We start from the raw sequence: 20,901 nt of genomic DNA, 5'->3' as shown, positions 1-20,901 counted from the left end.
GAAAGATAATGGAGTTTATGAAACACATCCTCAGATTTATTACCCAAGAAAATTATGACTATTGGTTTGTTTTCTGCCTTATTTTGTAATTGTACTCAGTAACACTGGCAGTTTTTGATGATACAGTTGCTTATTGCTGAGAAAAAATATAATCTGATAAATTCAATTAAGAATTTGGCTACCAATGTGTACATAATCAGCCATGGGAATGTTTGTCTTGTGCTTGTAGCTACATAACTTTTCAGTCTTCAGAAATTCCCAGTGCATCACTACTGTATGGAGTGCTGATGGTCACATAACAGGTTTTTCTTCTATTTTGCTGTTTTTTAAAATAGCAGTGGTGAGGAAAAAGTCATGGACAGCTGAGGCTTGCTCAGGAAAGACCTCAAAAGCAGTGGTTTGCATAGAAAACACGAAACTGTTCACATTTGAAGCAAGGAATTCTAAATTATCCACACATTGCTATTTAAACATTCAGTGTTGTACCATATGTGGGTGTCACACAGTGATTCCTGGTGTAGTGGTGACAATATGAAACCATGACAATGAAATCTTTGTTTCCCTTAATAAAATAGTATGATTAATACAGCTCATAATTTATTATTAGAATTATTAAACTTTTTCTGACTAGTCCTTTTTCTAACTAATCCACTGGATGTTTTGGGTTTCCGGTTCTGTGGGAACTATAATCAGAATATTAGCTTGTTCTTGGTGTTCCCCCCCCAATTCATCTATCTAGAAAAAAGTTTGGAGCTGACTTTAATCTGAATTTGCTTAGAACATGTCTGCCTATTGACAGCAGCCTTCAAAAAATCATAACAGGAAAAGGAGGAAAAAAATTAACAGCAAAACTTACTGAAGTATATTGTCCAGTATCTTTGATCTTTATTCCCATGGATCTGAGGCTACCAGATCCAGACTTGTTACCATGAAGGAAAGAGAGAACCATCACACAAGCCATCCTGATTGTTATGTGAACACAGGGATATTTCCTTCAAGAGAAGGAATGTGTATGGCCCTGTAGGGATCCAAAAATCTCTCTGTCCTGGCTCTCACTCAGTCTCATTTTAATGTTTCTCAGTGTTGCACACCATGTTTTATTCATCTCAGCTAGACATGATGATGAGCTTGGAGAGCATCGTTTATTTTAATTAGGTCTTAGCATGGCTCATCCACATCACTAGGCTGCAAAATTAGAAATGTGTGTTTGTTTGCTTGTTTTCTGTGAGCTTGGAGCAACCTAATTAAAGCTTGGAAAACTGTAAAATGCTCAGACTCATAGGACAAAGAGTGGAAAGGGTTTGTTTCTTTTATTTAATTTACTATGTAATTGTTTATCTAAATCTGTTACGAAATACGATTTCTCAGCTGTGTGCTGTATTTTTAATGATTCATAAAAATTGCCAATTGCAATTTTTATGTTGAGTGCTTGGTCCTTGCTCTCTGTGCATGGGGTTGAGCATGGCTTTGCAGTGTCAAGTCTTGTGCAGGGTGTCTCAAGAATGAGGTTTGCAGAGTGGCATTCAGCTGTCTCGTTTGGATCTGAAAACCATTTCCATGGAAATTTTGTCAGTAAAGGTTGTTTTCTTGAGTTTTATACTCATGTGTATCCTTATAGAAATAGTGTGTAATAATAATAATATGTATTTAAAAAAAATCCTAGTTTCTTGCTCAAATATTGGCTGTCAGAATAAACTATCTGTAATCTCTAATAACCTTAGTTAGCATCTTCCTCTTCTCCAAAATCTCTTTGCTGAAGTGGGTTTTATTGATTTAATTTTTCTTTATATGTAACCCACTTAAATTCTTTCTTTGTTCTTTAACTAAAAGTATTCAGACCTACATACCTTCCTTTCACATGCCTTTTTTGTGGGGTTTTTTGTTTCTTTTTTCCCCAGGAGGTCTTAACAGGGAGATATTGTAGTTGAAGGTTAATTGCCCTTAATCCAGTTCTTCACCCAGTGCACCGTGTACCTGCTCATCCCACAGCTGGACAATTTATATTTCTGACAAGAGGTAAGGACAGCATTTTGTGGCTCTGTAACTCAAAAAAAATGCACATCTTCAGCAATATTTATTATGCTGGTGTTTGCCAACAATCAACTTTCTTGCATTCAAGATGCATGTAGTTTTGGTGAAGAATGTTCAAACCACAGTGATTTCTTCCTCATTACTCTAAGAATAATTAATTTTCCAGCTTCTGTTCTGGCTCAGGAAGTGTATTTTGTTCTGCAGCCTTACACTCTTTGTCAGGTCCTTACTCTAAATCTAATACCTTGTTTTAGTGGATTTTTAAAATTGCCTTAATACGGCATTAATATGGCTAAACACATCATAGAACTCTGCAAGGCAGGCTCTAAACCAGGGATGGATTGTTTTAATTGCATTTCCTACAGCAGTAAGGGTTTGGTTTCTTTCTTTCCCCCTGCACTGGTAGCCTAACATATGGAATCATAAATATAGGGAGTGAAAAAAGTGGCTGAAACTGGTGAGACCCATGGCAGCACTTCTATCAGCTACAAAAGCACTTGTTAGTGGTTTCTTGTGATTTCCTCATTATTATTATTTTTTAACCTGGTAAGGGGTAGAAACTCCTTCCTTTACATAAGGAAATGATTTCTCCCATGACTGTGCTTTGTTAACTCACATTAATGCCATTGTGGAGTGCATTCTCATTTCAAGAAGAAGGAAGATCCCTTGGTGCTTCCCAGTGACATTCATTTTAAAGCCACCAGGTGTGCAGTGCCAATCTCATTATCTCAGCTGGTTTTATTTTTTCTGCCCTGCACTAGCAAAGCAAGCTGTCAGAAACAGAAAGATGCCCATGGACACTGCCTAGATCTTCATATACTGAAAGGAAACAGGATCCTAATTAGCTTTGGAGTAAGTTTCCTTCTCAGAAGGAAAAATAAGTGTAGTTACAGACCATTTCTCTGGCTAAATCTCTCTTCAGTAATAATCTCACAGCACTTGAGTGGTTCACTCATTTTTGTTTTAGCTCCAATTGCAGAAATGCTCTTTATCTCTCACCATCATGACAAATGCTGGCAAAAATGTGGAAAGAAAATGGGAAGATTTTTGTTGTGTGAAATTTTATCCAGTTGAATATAACAAATACATGTAATTTAAGTGCCAAATCTCTCAAATATATGGGCAATCACTCCCAATTGCAATTATTAGTGAAACCCAAAATGCACTTATCTGAGTAACTGTTTCAGTCCCATTCTAGCCAGCTTGAAAATGCATGATTTTAACTGAGTTGAAATTAAGTCACTGAATAGCATGAGTGCTCCAATTCTTTTTCTTGAAGCACTTGCCCAGATGTCTAGTGAAGAAAGCATTTGAGCACATCATAAGTATGTTCACAAAGCCATGGAATTGCAAGAATTGTTTGTAAAAATAAGTTAAAAAAAAGGAGAAAAAGAAAAGGGAAAATGTATTTTTTAATATGCTTTTTATCTTGCTCATCCACTCCACGCAGCACCACTAGATGCCACTGTGCCCTAAGGAAGAAAATGAACCACAGCTTCACTGCCTGCTTTAAATCCAGAGCATAAAACAGTTTCAGAAAGCCAGCGTTGATTCAGGCCCTGCAATTTCTTGAAGTGTCTTTGTGACCAGACACAGCCAGACCGTTGATAAGCACGATTCCCTGAAGCAGGGAGTTTAGTTCAAGAGGGTTAAAACACTTTGAGGTGTCACAGCTGTTTGCAGAACTGGTGCCAAGGAAGAGCTGACAGAGTTTTCAGCCAGGGAGAATCTTCCCTAGCACGTCAGGAATATCCCCTGGCAGCATCTCTGCTCTGTGTGGGATGGTGGTTGCTGCTTTCTCACTCTTCCTTTCTCACAAAAGATTGGGGTTACAGGTGCTGAAATTCCATTTTCACAGAACCACTTACTGTAATCGATGACTGCTCAGAAGGAGAAAAATTATCTCCCAGCACTTCCAGGAGGAGGAGGAGCTGGATAAAAGCAGCTAGAGCTACTTTTGTGGGTCTAGCATGTTCAATTGGGAATAAGAAAACAGAATAGATCAGAATATTGAATCTGAATTCATGGCCATGAAATGACAGTCAATAACTGCAAAAGAGATACTGTCTTCTTTATTTTTTTCCCCTCTTCTTAAAACATCTAATTTTTGCATTTTGTTGGTGTGCTGGTCCTATAGGAGGAAATATTCTGTCCCACAGCACAGAACAGCCAGAATTTTATCTCAAAAGGTGTCTTTTAATTTACTCTATCAAAGAGGACATGCCCTTTAAATTCTGAGGTTTATAGACACAGTAAAACCTTCCCACCAATACCTGTGTCTTAAAACCTTTTTCCAGCTCTATTTTAAAGAAACCCCTATTGTAAAAACCACAAAAAACACCCCCTAAGGAAAGAAAAAAAAAACAACCAAAACTCCACACCAAACCCCAACTTCTCCCATAATTTGAATATGCTACAATTTTCAGAGAGTAAAAATAGAAAATTAGATATTTGAACAGGGAGGTCTACACGAGGAGCAAAATATTCCCTGCAGTGAGCTAAACCCTTCTTTTCCCACAGTGAATATTTTGTTTACAGCAAGGTCTTCTTCTGTGGCCACATAACACTACACAATTATTTCTGCCAAAATGCAAAAAAAGAACATTAATAATAAATGACTGTTTTATTGTTGCTGTGCAGGAGTTTTCAGAAGAAAAGGAAAAGAATGAAAGCTGCAGAACTGCAGGAATCTGTGTGTTGGGAGCATAACAAACCCAGGGTCTACAAGGAAGTGCTGTGTGAGGCAAAGCCCTCAGCAGGACTGTCAGGTGAGTATCAGAGATCCAGGAATGAGGAGTTCCAGAAAAAATGAGGAAAGCAGGGCATTGAAACAAATCCTGATGCAGTTGCATGCTAAAATTAGGAAATATCTGTGTCAGTTGGCCATGAGCAGGTCCACATCACACCATGAGAGAACCCACGCCTTAAATAAACATGAAATAAGGAAAGATAATAATTTTCCAATTGTATTATTGTATCATTGTAAGGACTATGGCTCCTTCTCCCATGTTGGGCAGGACAGTAGTGATGGTTTAGCTGTGGCAGATGAGATGAATCCCAAGAGTAAATGCTTTGGGATGAGTTAAAGTGCACAGGGATGCTGCTGAACTCTCATTCCTGGATTTTTTTGGATCAGGTGAGACACAGTTCTGTCAGAAACCATGGCAGAAGAATTCAGAGGAGGAGGTGGGTTACATGATCTCCACTTTTCTTCTTGTGTTTCTGTCAGTGCCACAGCTGTCCCTGTGCTGGTCTGTCATTTTTTTTACCTCAATACAGCTGTCTGAATATTTAATATATTCTGAAACCACATTTATTTTACATCCTGGAGAATGCACAAAAAAAAAAAAAAGTCAGTGCTATTAAAACACCTTTTAATTTCAGAGACATTTCCTCAAAGGTGGGTGTATTTTTCCCTTGTCTGGCTGCTGGAACATTTTGATGCAGGCTTCTGTGATCTTTTTATCATACCCCATTGATGCTGAGCTGAATTTTAATTCTATGTAGCATTTTTTTTTTTCTCCAAACTTTCTGAGTCTTTGAGCAACCTGCATGACAGGGCTTTCACTAAAGCCCTGAAAAAATAATAGTTCTCTATCATGAGCCATAGCTAGGCTAAATCTGAATTTCACCAGTGTTGGTGTGCAGGCTCTCCCCTACATGGGCAGTGGTAAAAAATATTGGGTGGATGGATGGATGGATGGATGGATGGAAGGAAGGAAGGAAGGAAGGAAGGAAGGAAGGAAGGAAGGAAGGAAGGAAGGAAGGATCACAGCTAAATATCCACTTTTGTGCCTCCTTATGCAAACCAAGCAATGAGCATTCTCCATAAGTCATACCATTAATCTGTGACAAACTTTTTTAGTCTATTGAAGGTGTCTTTCTCTGTGCCTTCATAAGTTGCTCTGATTTAGTAGATCTCTGCCTCTGCTTCTGGTTGACCTTCATTCACCTTGCTGATATTTTTTTTCCATGACAGACTGTCTTACTGAAATTCCTGTGAGGTCATTAGGAGAGAGGCTTCATGGATATCCTTAGGAAACACACACACAAAAACACATACATAAAGAAAAAATTTAGAGTGCTTTAGAAGAATCAAACACTTATTGCATGTTGAGATTGCACAAAAAAAAAAAAAAAAGAAAAAAAAAGGCTGATTAAAACGGGAAAATCCTGCAGTGAGATGAAATCTGTACCCAGGTGCTTCAACACCCTCACACACACTTTTCTCCTGTCCTTTGCTAATTTCTCTATCAATTTGCAGTTAAGTGCTTCTGCTGTCAAGATGTTGTAATGAAAGTAAAACCTGTGACACTGGTGCTGTTCAGCCACAGACTGCTCACTCTGTTCCTTAGCCAAAAATACTTTTTTGGATTATTTTTCCCCTTTTCATTAAGTTAAGGATGCAAATGCCATCGCAGTGGTTGACATCATTATGACAAACAAACCCCCAAACCCTACCTTTCCAAACTTTTTATGCCTAGTAATAAATAAATTTGTTCTATTTGCGTTGCTCTTTCTGTTCAGAATGTCTAACACAACTGTAAAGTCTGCTGAGTTTCTGAAAATATTGTAGACTATTTTAGGTGGTGCTTGGAAAGAACCTGAACAGAGTTGCTGTGTAACATTTTAGAATTTAATTAGTTGTAACTATGGAATCAAATCACCCCAAAGTCTCAACCTCTCCATTTACTAAAAAAAAAAAAAAAAAAAGCTGCACAAAGTGTGATTATGCTTATAAACCTATTTGTGAGACACCTATTAGGGGAGTGAACTAAAGAAACGGAAGTAGTTACTGAAGTAATTAAATTCTAAAAACTGGCCAAAAAAAGGACAAAATCCACCAATATGTTATGTTAGTCTTTAAGAATAAAATTCAGTTGGCTTCTTATGCCAAGGGATTTTTTTGTGTTTGATGGTATTTTGTACATTTGCTGATAATTTTTTTCTGCAGATCCAGCTCGGCTACTAGCCCAATATATTGGCCAATTATTTAGCACTTTTAGTCCAAACATGGAAAACTTGTAGTGAAAGATCATGGGGCTTGATTAGTTACTTTGGGTGTGTATTTGTTTATTTTGGGTAAATGTAGTTGCAATAAATTATCTTAGAACAACACAAAAAGGAGTCAGTGGCATAGGTAGATACAGTGATAATGTTACAGAATCAGGTATAGCTATAGATAGTAATAGAATATAAAATAATAAAATAGAATATAAAATAATAACAGTAATAATAGAAGATAATAATACAATTTAGACATTAACAGATGGATTGAAGACAGGAGATCAGGAGCTTCTGCTCTCCTAAGTCACAAGAATGATGGGGACATTTGATGTATAAAGAAATCAACAACACTGTTTCACACATGAGGTTGTGACAAAACATCACAGGTCCACAAAATCACTTCAGAAGATTTACCAAAGTTTTCATTGTCTTAAGATGAATTTAGTGGAAGTCATGTTATGTATTTTGCCAGAGTTGGAGCCAATGTCACTTAGAGGTCATGGGGAATTCTTGTGTGATTAGATTGTTCACATCTGCATGAAAATGGTCACTTTTGGGGACAGAGTACCAGACTAGATTGTCTTGGTTTTGGTCCAGCTGGGAAGTCCCAATATTTCCCATTAGACATGCAGCTGAGATGGTGAACAAACACCTTGTCAAGGAGAAGGGAGAAGTGAGATTCACAGGGGTGGGGACTACACACAGAAGTATAGAAACTAAAATGTTCTACAGCCTGCCTACTGCAGTAGTTTAATTCAAGAAAGCAGCTTTTTTCAAGCAGGGTAGCAGCCAGATTTATAGGTTGTATGAACTTTCTCAGTCAAGATTCGAAAGACATTCAGAGTTCATGGGGACAATCCCCTATAGCTTTTTCTCATGCAAAAGTGCAATTGACTTGCAAAGAGTGTTTTGGCAGAGAAAATAACTTTGGTTCAGAGTTTATGTTTAGCAATAGAGAAGAAATAGCTTTAGGCAGATCATATGGCAAGAAAAAAACCCCCAAAACAAAACATGTTACAATGCTAAGAAATTGTTTTAGAAATATCTGGGAAAGGAGGTACAATACCTCAATTAATATTCAGAACTTGTATCAGAACTTCAAAAAGCAAAAAATGGTAGGAATCTTGGGGCAAGAAATAGATTTCTGATCATGTGAATTCTTCAACAGCTTGAGTGTTCTAGATGGGGATAGCCAAACTTTGGGTTTTGTTACCAGTTCAGTTTCATTCTTGGTGAAAGAAACCAATTTTTATGTCTCTCCTAATTGCTGCTCTGAAAATACTATGCTTTGTTTGGCTGTTTTATAGAGGAACGAGTGAGATTTAATTCTCAGATGGATTAAAAAGTGTTTCAAGGTGTTTAGGAGTCATAATTAGATTTAAAAAGGTCCTTTAATTTCACGATTTTGGTCCACCCAGAGGGTGGGTTTCAGAGAGTGGGGTATCTAAATTGGTCATATAGTCATATGAAAATAAGTGAAAGAGAAAAGGAGAAGGGATCTTGTAGATTACCTTTGCCTAGGAAATAGGTAAATTAGCTAGCTCTCATTTTGCATGCACAAACCCACCCCAGTTTCTGGCAAAAACACAAAATGGAGAACTGACTTTAGAAACATTCTTAACAAACGTTAATAGCTGTAAACTGTACACCTGGAAAATTTCTGTTCTGTATTTCTGTCTCCCATTATGCCACTGTGTGTATGATTCCATTATTAGATAAGAGAATATATTTGAGTTCAGCAACAATGAGACATGGAATCTTGCATTCTGAGTCAAATTGTGTACTACAACAAGGAAATGTGAGGGTCTGTGTGTCTTTTTTTTTTTTTTTTTCCTTTCAGTTGAAAATCTCTCTTTGAAAGCATTTTAGCTTTTTGCTTCCTTTCAGTTCATTTTCTTCCTTCCTAAGTATATTCTGGCTTTGCTTCTGTTCTTCCAAGCTATTGTCCTCGTTCCTTGTGATAAGGCTGGAATCAACCTCACCCTGTCTTCAAGAGCATCCCAGGAGAAGAGGTGATGTTTGTCAAAGCCAAACTCAGCTGTGCAGATGATGGGGCTTCCTGATGCCTTGCTGAGTTGAAAGCAATGCCATCTATCCTTTCACCCTTTGACACTCACTTCCTCATTTTCTTTGCTAATGCACAGAAACTGACAGAATTATCAGGAACTGTGCAGGAAAGGGCTGTTTGGTAATTTATTTTAATGTAAATATGCATACACAGGCACATAAACACACAAACACACGCTGCCTCCTTTGTTTTTGGTGCCAGGCTGAGCCTGTGAGCAGAAGGCATATCTCAAGTGTTTCCCAAACTCTGTGGCTATGTTGTTTCTGAACAGCATGTTTCATTTAATTAAGACACAAATGATGTTGTGCCAAAGCTATTATGACTGCAGCATATATCACAGTTAAATAAAACCCGCAGAAGCAAGGACTGCAAAGTCACATTTCCAGGCATAGACATACATTCCTTTATCTGTAGACAGTCAATTTACTATTCACAGATGTACCATGTACCAGCACACTGAATGTTCATCAGGCAAGCTTTCTGTACATTTCTGCTCCTTTTCCTCCCAAAATGCCAAACATATCTGACCCCAATTTCCCCCCCACCGGATTTAATGTGTTTTGCTAGGTGGACAAGAATGGCACGTGGCATAAAGTGCCCAGTTGGGACAGTCTGGAAAATGAGAGGGAAAGGAGAAACACAAACACAAAACCTTGTTGAAGTTGAGAGAACAAATAAATCAGGCTGAGGAAGTGCCTTTGGACAAGCCACTGAGCGTGGTGTTGCAGCAGCCTGGTGTGTTACCATCTGGGAGAGTTCAAACAGGCTGTAAATCCCAGGCCCTCCAGGCTGTGGGAAGCTGGCTTGGAGAATTTCTTGTTTTCTTTCTTGGGAGGTAAAGTAGAGACTGGCTAGCTGATGCTGTAAGCATTCCCTGCTGGCTGATCTACATCAGACAGAAGAATTTTCTTAACCTCCAGCCAAAGATAAGGCCAGACAGTTTACAAGGGAGAGAAGGAGCTTGCTGAAATAAAGGACAGAGCTGACAGCAAAAAAATCGTGCTAGTCAGAGAGGACAATGCCTGACAGCAGAAGGACAAGGATTTTAATCTTTTTAGGCTGTGTGGCACTGGAAATCCTCAGACCAGATTTCAGAGGAACATCAGCATTTCAGTGAGATGAGCACACAGCACACCTTCATGTAGGTTCTGCCCTGCCTAAAAAACCCCAACTGAGCCATTCCATGGAAGAGCTGGGCATGGTCATGAAATTAATGGGGAACCTTAGGCAGTCTTGAAGGGTGATCAGAGTGATTGTTTCTGGTGACTGAATAGGCATTGTGGATCATGCTGGTGTCTTCAGGTGGGAACTGCCTAGAGAGGGCTGGCAGAGAGTACCAAGCATAGGAATGTACCTGAACTTCCATAAACCTTTGATTTCCCTCCCTGGTCAGAATACAGAAAGAGCTCTAGTTTCAGCACTAGGTGTCTGAATACACTGGGGTATCCTTTATAGGATAACCACAGGTCAGTTGAGATGGAGTGCTCTTGTACAACTGCTCTTGCTCAGAATATCTGGAATTGGGGCATCCTGGCTGGGGGCTTTCTTTTCTAGAATCAACAAAAGCCTTGTTTTTTAGAGGTAGCCTTGATCACCAAGCTCCAGGAAGGCTTCTGAAGTTTGGGCATTGCCTGTCCAGGAATGCAGGAGCCCTCAAGCTGGGAAGAGAGCAAAGAAGAGACCATGAGTTAGGCATGAGGGGAGCATCTCTGTCAGGCTGGAGTTTGGATCTGCACACCTGGGTTGGGATGGCTTTCCAACACATGTTGATAACCTTGGAGAGCAGGTATTCAGCTCCTCAAATGAGAAAGTGCAGAGCACATGCTGAACTCTAATCTTGGCTGTAGGAAATACTGCTGTTCAAAATGGAAGCATTCTGTTCTTGCAGGCAGCTATCACGACTGGTAGTTACTGGCAAAAGGAACCTCTGAACTGCATTTGGATTTGGCTGCCAATACCCACTGTAAGGTCTCCTCTTAGCTCTGCATCTCATTCAATGTGTGTTTCCTAAATTCATTTAATTTCTGGCCTCTGTATCTTGTAACATCTTAAGTTCTTCCAGTTCCCATCAGAAGTCAAAACCTGGAGTCTAAAGCTGTTGTAATGCTGATACTGTGACCCAGCACTCATTTTCTCTCCTTTGGCAGCTCCAACTTTTCACTGGGATAGGAAAATTAACCTCACATGTAGATAAAAGTTTCTGGAAAGTCAGTGTCTGGTTTCTCCCTTGGCTGTCAAATCTTACAGGAATGTAACCATCATGTGTTAAAGATGAAACGCTTTTCTCCACAGGAGAGAAAATCAAGCAGTGCGGTGTGAGGCAGAGTCCTTCCCAATCCACCAGAGATCCTCGCCCAGGTCTAGCTTTCATTGGAGTGCTTTTTTCTACCCACTCATTTCCCACTGTGTGAACTGCATATCAGGAGGATCTGAGGAAAAATAGAGAAATCAGAAGGGATTCAGACAGGCAAAGATGAACCTGGCTGTGTGTGAGACAGTGAGTGTTATGCAACAGTCACTGTGAGACCAGAAAATCCAACACAGCACCAGTTTTTGGTCTAAAGAACCAATAAAGGGGTGGATGTGAGCAGATAGAAACTGTTTTCTGGGACTTCCAGATTTGGAGTAACTCCTTCTGTATCCTTGTGTTAAACTGACAGCACCTCACTGGAAGCAATGGAATTTAGAAGGATGTGACACCAAGGGAAGTACCAAAAATGCCAAAAGAGAATGGGTGGGATGAGCCATGGTGGGCCACCTGGCTGTTTCAGGAACAGGACTTTTCTGAGAGGCTTAGGCTGCTCACAGGGGAGCACTGAAATAAAATCAGATTTTAAGTAAACATCCCAATGTCCCCTATGCTGTTTTCACAGTGCTATGGAAGACATTACATTGCTGATCCAGTGCTAAATGTTTGGTTCTGTATCTTTATCCCTGCTTCTCAGATAAAACCAGCTTGTGAAAATGAAATAAAACTGTTATGAGTAGTTCTGGCATGGGCAGTCGAGCAAGGCTGCTTTGTTGTGAGCAGGATAGTTTAGTGCTAATACAGAAATGAATGTTGTCAACTACAACAGCAGAACAGATCTGTGATCTCATGAGGAAAAACAGGGAGTGCTGTACTGACCATTTCACTGAGGGCTTTTGCAACACAGGCTGACTGGTTTGATCAAATCACCAGAACAATGTCCAACACCATCCAGAAAAGTTTAAATATTTAATCTGAGAGGTAGGTGGGATTTTCGCATTAGCCTGAAACTGAGATCACAACATGAAATATAAACAGAGCTAAAACTAGCAAAGATCTCTGTCTGCCTGACCCTGACAGATCTTTAAACATCTAATGCTTAATTTCTAGGTGCACCTTGCTGAATTTCTCTCATGACAGCACTGAGCAGTTCCCTTTTAAAGAGCCTCCAGGATCCACACATTAGGCATTGCTGCACCTAAGGGTGGGAGATGGTTTGTAGGGCTGTGTCTGGCATCTGCACAAATCATGATAGGTTTTATTTGTCGTGAAGAAAACTGGCTGCTCTGCTTCAGATCCATTGCTCAGCATGTTTAACCCATCTTGAGCACACTGAGTTTCTTCTCTCAGGGCTTTTGGAGTCCAGACATCCCAGACGTGCACCACACCATAATAGACAGCAGCAGCCATGGATAGGCACACAATGGAAATATCTTGTTAAAAACCACAGCTTTGGCAGGGTATAAATCCTGTTCAGGTTCTGTTCTCCCAGTTGCAGATGGTCCTGGGAGCAGGAGCTGATGCTTGGACCAGAGAGAGGCAGAAAGCATCCTTGTCTGCATGAACATGAAGCACTGGATTGTTTTGCTGCTCTGTGCTCCCCGAGAGACACTGTGGAATCTGCTTCAATGCCATCAGCTCTAGATTTAAAAGTGCCTGCTTTCTCATGCTGGAACAAATGAGTTCTCTGTGCTGGGAGGACGAGAAGGTTAGGGCTGAGGAAATTGAATTAGAGAGGCAGGTAGCAGAGCAGAAAGGGTGCACAGATCAGATCAGCACATCTGCAGCTAACTCACGGTTACACCCAGGCTGCCCACAGCTCGGCTGCCCAAAATTCCTGCCCTCTCACAGGATCTCTAAACAAGTGTGGGTTTTACACACAAATATGCTGAAGCTCTGGAGAAATGCCAGGAGTCAGAAATTTGACACAGGATGTAGGAGCAGTAGTGGTGCCTCTGTGTCAGTTTGTCCTACAAGGCTGAGCTCCCAGCTGGTGCATCCTGTCCAGCTCCAGGGAAAGCTGATTTATCCCAGCTCGTGTGTCCCACCTGAGAGTCTGCTCTCCTGAATGAGCTTCTTTGTGCATTTTATAACACTGCTCCAAGTGCAGGTAGGGTATTGAACATATCCCTGGCTCATTTGCTGCCCTAATCACTGATAATGAATTGAGATTGTGATTGGACTCTTGGGGCTTGAAATTGGACTTTGTTGATCCTAGTTGGTCCCTTCCAGCTTGGAATATTTTGTGATTGTTTGGGAGTAACTTAAGAACTCCCTCCTCTCTTAAAATAACTGCTTTATTGCATGTCCTGATATTAAAGGAATTAAAATAAGTGAATGTCTATTTTACCCTGCTATCAGTGTTCATAAAGCTTGTTATGGGCAAAAAGAAAACACACCACAGACATAAAGCCAATAATTATTATTACGAATAATAACAATAAAATCTTTATTGTCTTAATGGCAATTTGAAAAGATTTTCATGAGCCTAGGTTAAATTATTACAGAAAAATAAGGGAAGTGAAAGAATATTATTATATTAAAAGCTCAGTTACACAAAACAGCAGTACAGTTTCAATATGATGAGTTTTATTTTCCCTCCTTGCCATTTTGATTATTCTGATTCACCTTGGGAGAGCAGTTTTTTACATTTTCTACTGTTCAGCCTCTGCCATGCCTCTTGCCTACCCCATGACTTCCCCTCTGCCACCACTGTCTCTTTCCATGCCTGCACTCCTCTGCACCACTCCATACAGTCATAAATTCCTACTCTTCACTAGAGTAATAAATACCTCATTCTCCACAAAATAACTACCTCTTTCTGCCACCTCGCCTGGAAACTGTGGTTACACTGCACAAAGATAAGCAAAAGTAAGACAGATTGGCCACAGCCAACTGGCCACTGGAAAAATCACTATTAGGGATAAAACAAGCTAAAACAAAGCCCAGGGCAGGTCAGGATGAAATGGAACAAAGGAAACCTGATGTGCCTCAGCCCTGTGGCCTCTCAAGTACAGAACAAAGTCTGTGCACTGTTACTGTTTATAGCAACACCACATTTCCTGGCCTACAGGTCTGCAATAAATGCAATTTCAGAAAGGGACAGTGCTGTCAATAGGAATGGCTAAGTTTTCAGAAGGTTCTGAAGCTTGTAATAAATCTTTAACATTAGGATTTTTTTCCTTTTTGCAAGCTGCAAGGGTTGTCTGTTAACACAGCTGGTAAATAATTCCATTTTTCTGTACTAACTTGGAAGTATTTATAGCCTGTGATCATGTATCTCATGTGGATGTGCTCTGTTTCTACAGTAAATAAATTTAAAGCCCTTAATCTCTGCCCAGACAATTTGTTTGTGTCATTTTTCTTTCCCTTGTTCCGAATAATTTGGGTATTTGTTGTGAAAAGCACATAACTGCCATCATTTTGGTTTTGCTTTTTTTCAACAGCTTTATAACCTCAGGAATATTTATAATTTGTCTGCTTGCTAGGAGGAAACCATTTATATGAACTGATTGACAGCAGCCTTTTCACTGCCCCTGTGTTCGGGTAATAACCTTACAGTGTCTTTCCTTTCTGCTGCACTGACACCTTCATATATCAGGATTTGATGCTCATTTAAATTATTTCTTCTCTTATAATGTGCTGTTGTGTTTCAGCATCATTTCCACTGCACCCTCACACCCTTCTTCGTTGCACTCTCTGCTTTACAAGGCAGGACTGAGTCTGTGACGAGCTGGCAGCCTGTGATGGGCAAAGATGAGCTTTATTTTCTCACCACTTCACTGCTCCCACTTTTCCATGTGCCTGAGAGAGAGTTGAAATCTCTCATCTCTCAGGCTGCCCTGGAACTTTCTGGAAAAAAAAATAATTTTTTTTTAAGGCACAGGTGTAGAACTGCTCTACAAGATGTTGTCGACACACTCATCAATTCTGGCCTGTTTGGGATCAAACTCCATTGGAAGAGCTTTTCCATAAATGCTTTCTGACAATGTTGTGTTCATAGTCAGTTCATAGATTTCTTTATATTTGTAAAAGCTTATTTTCCCCTGTGGTCTAAATGGCACCTGAATGAATTTTAAATTGTACACCCCCATCCAATCATTAAGCTAATTAAAGTGAGGCACTGGAGTTTTAAGCAGTCTCATTTTTTGTGGTGCTTCTAATGACAGCACATTAAATGGATCCTGAGATGACATGAGACAATTTTCTGTGGTTTTTTTATGTCACTTTACTACCTTATGAAGTGCTGATCCTGTGGTCTGCTCTGGATGGGTAACTTATGCACTGATCACAACAACATTTGCACAAATTGCAGTAACTCTGTCAAAATCCTGAATTAATATCTGATTAATTTGCATTAATTGACTTACCTGTATTGAAAATGCATATGGACTCTAAATTTTGTCATTGCTTTGAGCAGAAGGCGTGGCTGTGTGGGTGCAGAGTTTGCCATATGCCTTGACATAAAAGTAGTAGAGACACCATATCTGAATTCCCCTCTCCCCCTATGATATTGATAATTAATTGTTGAATAGGTGAGCGAATTATTGCAATCATTTTGTCACCTCCAAATTTCCTGCAAGATAAGTCCTGATCCTTCAGTTACCTCGATGAAAGTGAGTCCCCAAACTCAGCATATCCACTGGGAAAAATGAAGTGCATAACAGAGAAAAAAAGTGGAAAGCTTGCATATTTTCCCTTAGCACAGAAGTTTCAGAATTTCATTTCTCTGAAGCTGAATAGCAAAATAAAAACTAAAAAAAAAAAAAAAAAACCACCACTTAAAAAAAAAAAAAGAAGGTGACATTGAACATTTTTGTGAGTGCTTGGAGGTACATCATAGTTGTTACACATTGGGCTCAGATTTGGGGGAAGACATCACAGTGAGTTCCAAAGCCTGCTCTGTGTCTACTGGACATCAAAATTTGCAGACTTGAAAGAGGTCATTGACTGGCATGACTTTTGTTGAGTTCTGTGCAAGTTTGACAGAGTGCAGGCAGAGAGATAAGGCCTGAAAAAAGTGATAATTCACTGACTCTACCCTGCCAGCCACCCCTGTCAGTAAACCGTCCTGGTGTGCTGCTGTTATCCTCTTTCTTCTCTTTAAACTCGAGGGGAGTCTGAGTTTGTTCCTGTCTGGGCATTACGCATGACATGGTTGTGTGCATTTCCAGTTGTCCTTGGCAAAGAGAGAAAAAGCTCCTCCAGGACCTTTTCTGACCTGGAAGAAATAACTGCAGCTCAGTGGAACGGGAAACTTCAGCTTTTTCAACTGCAAAAAGCATCAAACACTACCAAACAGTTCTGAAATAAAAGTAACCAGGAAGTCTTATAGAAGATAACAAAAGTCCTAAAAACTCCCAAAAACTCCCTCTGCCCGTGTTTTGTGGAAGGGAAACCAGAGTGAAGTGTGACATGAACACTGCACTGATTCTTTTACTGTACAGAATTTTAAGTGCAGGCATAACCTGTATTTAACAGAATTCAAGAAGTGTTTGCACTTTAGACCTGCCAACAATTTCAAACAAAGTAGGAGCAATACTACAGGAGTACAGTTTTGCTGCTTTTCCCTCCTCCCACAAACATACTTTCTCACCAATTTCACTTGCCTTGCTTGCTCCTGAAAACATGTCAAGGCTTCAGCCTGTGGTGTAATGCTTGGAAAACATCAAATTTCGTGAAAGCTGCAAGCTCTGCACAGCTCAAGTCCCAAAAATCATCCACTTACTCGGGGAATGTCAAGTGTGTCAAATCACAGATCAAACCCTCCTTAAAAAATTTAGCACACAAGCAAAACCACTTCAAACATAATAACAGAAGTTCAGAACTTAAAAAACTGCAGTAGCTCTTAGCAGCAGGGATGGCTCAATTAATCAGCTGGGTAAAGCTGTTGTTTTAGGTGACAGGCAGTTGAAAAATGTGTGCAAGGATATGATGTCCCCAAAAATCAGCCACAAAAGTCCAGTCCAGTGTTAAACAGTGAAATGAATATATGTGTTCAACTCTACTTTGCTTCATTTGGAGGGAACAATTAATGATATAATGACCTCTCAGCAGGAATGAAAGTTTATAAAATGGGAAAACAGTTTTCTGTATTAAACAAAAGAGTTATAATAAATCAAGTGGAATAAAAAATTAAAAATCTGTATACACTGAGCTATATGACAAAATGATCCATATGAATTATGTCTTGTCTTTCAATTCATGTGGGCTGTATGCATCTATTGGGCCTTTCAGAAATGCATCAATCATGTATATCAGAATAGAATTGGTCTCAGGATTTTGTTTCAAAACTGTTTGTAAATGGTGAGAGTTTTTGACTTCATGGAGGCCTAAGATTTAACTTAAATAATTATATCCTGGGTGTTCTCATCTTGTTTTTTCTTGGGTTATTTTGTGCTTTGGTCCAGTTAGCAATATCCTTTGTGTCATCCTGCTCTCCATTTCTATGTCTTCTGTCAATTTAGCAAAGTTTTCTCATCACCAAATCCAAGTCACAACTATTTAAATTTGATTAGTAATGGTGAAATCCATAGAGGATCTGATGAAAATCTTATCTTTTTCTCAAATTAAAGGAAGTTGCACCAGTAGGGTTCTTTCAAATTATGAAAAATGTTCTGTTTATGGTGCATAAGTTTAGTAAAAAAAGAAAATATTTCCAGCATTGTCCAAAGATCATCTAGACTGAGTTAATTTAATAACCACCTTTGTGAAATTAATTTTCTAATCAGACTCAGTTCAAAAAACTTTGCCCTTGTCCCTGCTAGGCTTCATTCTGAGTTGTAAGAATGCAGAAGAAAACGACAGTAAAAGCCATGCAGTAGGTGCTGACAGGTCATGCATTATACATGGAGAAAAACAGAGCAAGAGACTCTTCAATTCCAATTTAAAACAACCTCTTTGGAGCAAATCTATTTTCCATCTCCAGCAGCTCCCAACCAACCTGCCTGAAGCCAAGCTATATAAAGCCAGTACAGATGTGCAAATTCAGTTTGAATAATTAACTGCAGCAGATCATGACTCTGTGTTACAGTGATTGTAGTTGCTGAGTGCAAAAGTTCATGATAATAATTCAGAAGCAGTTTAGGGAAATTTGATTCCCTGCCAGAGCTGCACACCAGGAGGAGAGCAGGCTCTCTGAAGTTTCTGAGTCAGCCACAGATCTGCAGGAATTGGGTTAATAAAGCACTCAGAACAGCGCTCTGAGGCATGACCTGCTGTTCTTGAAATCTTGGCTCTGAGGTGCATTACAGGTAAACATCTTTAATTTCACTAGAAAAGAACAATTCTGGAGGGGTCAGCCAGGGCAGGTGGGTTACATCTGTCTCAGCAGAACTGACTTCTCTGAGCTGAGTTTTGTCCTAAAGGAGAAGCACAAATCTGGTGAGATTCAAGTGAGAATTAGGAGTAAAATTAGGCTTCCTGCATCCCCCTGAAACAAATCATGGGAGAGAACCAGGCCTTCTCATACAAGCAGGACAAGGAGCCACACTCTGATGAACTCTGGGTAAAAAACCCACCATAATTATCAAAATTAATCTGACATTAGTCAAATCCAAACCAGCTGCTTGAAACTCTGTACCCAGAATGATAAATCTCTGGTGTTTGATCATCACCCCCATCTGTTAATGCTCACCAAAGCTGTGTTAAAACCACGTAAAGTTGTACCCTAAAGTACTCTTACAGAGTGCTACCAGCTAATTTGCACATCAATTGTGCCAATATTATTAATAATTCCCCTTTGCAATAGGTCTGCTAGGGACACATGGACTTTATTACTTCATGTGCCCCAGATCTGAAAAATTCTGGGATGAGAACATGAAGACTGAAATGGTAAAGATTTGAGAATAGCAAAGCATTTCCAGCAAGGAAAGACATGGTCTTGTCTGTTATTGTTACCATTTAATGACCATGGTGATAAAAATGACTAAACTATATGTCTGTCTGTTCTTTAGAAATATATCTCATTATATTGTTGGTGCTATGTACATGAAATCAATAAATTTTATTGTGACAACCACTGTCATTGTGCCATCATGAAAATTAAGGATAATTTCCCAATCACAGATAAATCCAATAATTTGTTTAGAAAACAATGTCATTACAGGCAGGGGAAAAACGATAATAGTAATCAAAATGAAACTATTTTCTTGCTTTTCAAGTCTTTTCAAAATACTTCTGCATCCAAACATTGAGCTAACTATAATTTATTTTCTTTTTTCAGTTTCCACACAACAAACCTAGTATATACTGTTCCTAAAGACATCACCTGTGCAGAGATTGTAAACTTGTGCAAGAAGTTATGTGAATCTAGATAAAGTAATTCCTGGTATTCAGACATTTGGAGACAAAAAGACAACTGTTTGCCCAAGTTCACTTGCATAACACAAAAGTAGCATTGGATATGAAAATGTGTAGCTAATCTTTCCTTGCTGAAATGCCTTTAAAGTAATGTTGTGCTCAGAAATGCAATTAAAAGTTCATGTGAATGCATTCCAATCTATGAGTTTGGTTAATTATTGACTTCCATTGCATCTTTGATGATTTTCTGTTCAGTTGTTAAGGTTCTGCAATTAGTCACCAAAATCAGTTGTTGCCATAGAAACTGTCAATCTCTAACTGCTCATCTTTCAGGCACAAAATTTGAAGATGTGAACATTAATCCAAGCTTTAAAAGCAGTTGACTCTTTGGTAATTCAATTTGCTTTTTACAATTATGGATGGAATTGCATTGATTTTGATGATGTTGCCAACACATAATAGTGTGGAAATTGACTCCAGTGTTGAACTTTCCATCCCAGAGTGAGGAAACACCAGGGGCATATTGCTACCTATACTGAATTTTCCCCCAAATGGCATTTAAAGTATATCACACTAAACTGGAAAAAAAAATTTAAAAAGCCAACCAAAAAGCTGTCAAAATATTTTATTTATGAGCTGAGAAAGGGTTTCATTCACTAACCCCTGACTTGAACAGTTTTCACACTGGCTGCTGTAACTTGACCTCATATACGAGATCACTTTATTGACTTAGAGATTCTGCTGTGACAGAAAATGGTAAAGGTAGTGCTTGGGAAATGAGAGTAAATGGAAAAAGTGCCCTGTGAGCTGTTAAAGAGAAAGGAGGTAAAAGCAGAGGATGGGGAGCTGAAGAGAAGGGAGGAAATAATGTTAGTGAAATATTAGAGCCATAAACAGAGCATAGCTAGAACTGTTAAAATAAACAGAAGTATTCATTCATGTTGGCAATGAACCCCAGCCAAACTAAACAGCTCCAAGACCTTTAATCTTGATCTCTGTGGCACCACCTTGTTCTCCTCTCCAGCCTACAACTGCAATGCATCAAACCTCCCTGGAAATCCACAGCTGCATTACGTCTGTCCAGCCTTCATCCTCCTCCGGACAAACACTTCTTTCAGAAACACAAAACACATCAAAGTTATCATCCAGGACCCTGAGAGCCTTCTTTGTTGTCCTGGGCTTGTTTGCAGATGTCTGGTGGTGTGAAGGGCGCAAGTTTTCATTCACTGAAGATACTCTGTGAGAT

The 20,901-nt window shown here is 39.4% G+C and overlaps 1 long non-coding RNA gene across 2 annotated transcripts; it reads left to right on the top strand.

Moving 5' to 3' along the window:
• The first annotated feature begins 1,896 nt into the window (after positions 1-1,896).
• On the top strand, positions 1,897-19,743 carry LOC146424228 (uncharacterized). 2 transcript variants are annotated; one of them, XR_014847077.1, is made up of 3 exons: positions 1,897-2,016; positions 4,672-4,799; positions 19,579-19,743. It is a non-coding gene; the product is annotated as an uncharacterized LOC146424228 (long non-coding RNA). The 2 variants fall into 2 exon arrangements; XR_014847078.1 differs by lacking the exon at positions 19,579-19,743 and adding an exon at positions 11,399-12,373.
• The last annotated feature ends 1,158 nt before the right edge of the window (positions 19,744-20,901 follow it).

The sequence above is a fragment of the Lichenostomus cassidix genome, chromosome Z (genome assembly GCF_008360975.1).
Source record: "Lichenostomus cassidix isolate B80296 chromosome Z, HeHo_3.0, whole genome shotgun sequence".
Lineage (NCBI taxonomy): Eukaryota > Metazoa > Chordata > Aves > Passeriformes > Meliphagidae > Lichenostomus > Lichenostomus cassidix.
This window is presented reverse-complemented; position numbering and strand designations above follow the sequence as displayed.